We start from the raw sequence: 2,721 nt of genomic DNA, 5'->3' as shown, positions 1-2,721 counted from the left end.
AACGCTTTAAGAATTTTTATATAGTCGACGATAACTCTCTTAGTGTCTCCTAATAAAATTTTAAAAAAAATATATTTCTATGATTTATCACTAGAGAAAGCTTTGCTTATATACTTAGCTTTAAAATCGTCGAATATAGTGTCATCGCTTAGTTCGCGTAATATTATTCGGTAGTATGTCTCTAAGTCTTCATTCGTTTTAATTATAATAAGGTCGATATTATTCTCATCTAAAGACTCTTCTATCTTAACGGCGGAACTTTTTCTTAGATTAAGAGTAGAAACTATAGAAATTTTGAGTGAGACGCTAAGTAAATCATTCTTCTATTTAGCGCGTCTTTCTCGTCTTCTTCTCATATTCTATATATTACGAACTATATACGAAATAGTCTTATTAACGTTCTCGGCCTTTTTCTCTTAACTCTCTATCTATATTAATATTATTTTAAGAGTGACTTAATCTTTTAATTTCTAAACGATTATATTAACTATCTATCGCTCGGCCGTTGACGCTAGAGTTTATTTAGGAGCGATTAGAAATTTATATAAGAGTTTCTCGATCGGGCTAACTATGGCTTCGTAGTCGGCTTAACTATAGTGTAAAACGCGTTGGATATCTTCTAAGTTCGTAGACTTATTTAGTTTATCGAGTATAGTCTTTAAGGGTTAACTTTATAGAGTCTTAGTAGGTTTCTACTTAGTCATTGATGTAGTGGTGTTATTACTTATCTTATCTTTATCTTTATATAAATATTGATTATTGATTTATTTACTTAATAACGACGTAGTTAGAAATGAAGAATAGAACTCGTGGTTAATTATAGAGTGAGACTAAAGTAAGTGAGAAATAAGGTATAAATAAGGTTTAATTAGATTTAGTAGAATCATCGAATGTAGTTAGATTCTTCTATCTCTTATTCGATTCGAACTATTATTTAGCTTAGCGGGTGCGGTGTAATATTATCGGTAGGGAAGTTATATCTTAATGTCTAGATATTTAATATTATTAAACATTTTTAAAGGTTTGTATTCTCTTGTTACTAGGTTTATACTGTGTGAATTAAAACGTAAGACTCGGTGGTCCGCGATATCTTAAACTTCTAAACGTTTAAGGACTATGAGGATAGAAGCGTACTAGTTTCGTATAGTCTTTCTTAATGTTTTTAGTGCTCGCCCGTTTAATATATATTTAGCTTCCGGATGATCTATATTTATGTTATCGTCGTTGAACTATTATAAGGCTCGTTTAGCGGCGGTTTCTTAATCTTTTAGGTCGTGAGAATTATGATGATATAAGGAAAGTGTACCGTTGTGATTAAATGAGCGTAAGGTGTACCGGCTTACGGTTTCTCGATCTTTAAGTAAATAAGGTCCGTGGCGAAATAAGAGAAATATATTATCGTTATTAAACTATTAAAAGTCTATGTCTGCGCCCGTCTAGATTAAAAGCGTAGCTATAGAGTAAGCTCTTAAGAGCTTATAGAAGAAGTCGTCTAAGTAGAGAGTGAGAATATACGTAGGAAAGAATCGTCGATCCGCGGTTACTTAATCTTCTAGATAGTAAGGATTATAATAATATAAGGAAAGTATATCGTTGTAATTAAATAAGCGTAAGGCGTATTAACTTACGATTTCTCGATCTTTAAGTAAATAAGATTCGTGGCGAAGTAAGAGAAATATATTATCGTTATTAAACTATTAAAAATCTATATCTACGTCTATCTAGATTAAAAGTATAGTTATAGAGTAAGCTCTTAAGGACTTATAAAAGAAGCCGCCTAAGTTAAGAGTAAGAGTCTACGTAGGAAAAGAATAATAGTGAGATAGAAGTGAGCCTCGAAGATCTCGAGAAGTTACCCGTATTAAAGTCTTTAATCTATAAACTCGGTAGGCCTAGTCTATATATTATATATTCGGAACTAATGATCGTCGACGTAGAGGACTTTCACTCGATCCGCGAGTCTCTACTTACGAATGAGTATATATTCGTACTTATGAATAATTCTTATTGAGAGGGTGTGCTTTCGATGTAACTTAATGATTGCGCTACTTCTAAGCACTATAGAAACGAGTCGCTTAAGGCTATATATCGTCGGGGAGAGGCTAGGAATAAGGACTTTATAGAATCTCGTCTTTCGAAAGATTATATAGACGTAGTTCCGTCTATATACGATTTCTAGAACTTCTAAGTAGAGAGGATTATAACGAAGTTAAAAGATTATATCGTTACTCTTAAGTTATTATAAGATTAATTGAGTTACGGTTTTCTCGGCTTTCATTACTATAGTGAAGATAGAGGAGGAAAGTGATATACGTTAAGAGTTAAAGTTTCGCTTCTTCCGTCGATATAGATTTCACTTATCTTTTCGTGCTTTATATAGACTCCTTATAAACTCTAGCTCTTCCTTATATAGAGCTCTTAGGTATTTTCTCGTAGGATTACTCGTTATTAATAAATTCTTAATAGAGACTCGATAAATAAGGCGTAAAGGGTAGTTAGCGGATGGGTCGGCGAGTAATTATCGTATATATATGTTAGAGATCCTACTGGGGCCTAACTGGGTTAGGGTTCCTAGTAACAATCTGAATAGTATGAACTGGTTGGGGAGAACACGAGGTATGAGAAGTCACTTGTCACTAAGAACTATAAGTCCAATAGTTAACATGAGTTGGCTACGAAGAGAGTGTAACTATCTAGGGGAAATGAGGGTGTATATATAAT

This window comes from Cladophialophora psammophila, assembly GCF_000585535.1.
Source record: "Cladophialophora psammophila CBS 110553 chromosome Unknown aczJe-supercont1.12, whole genome shotgun sequence".
NCBI lineage: Eukaryota > Fungi > Ascomycota > Eurotiomycetes > Chaetothyriales > Herpotrichiellaceae > Cladophialophora > Cladophialophora psammophila.
This window is presented reverse-complemented; position numbering follows the sequence as displayed.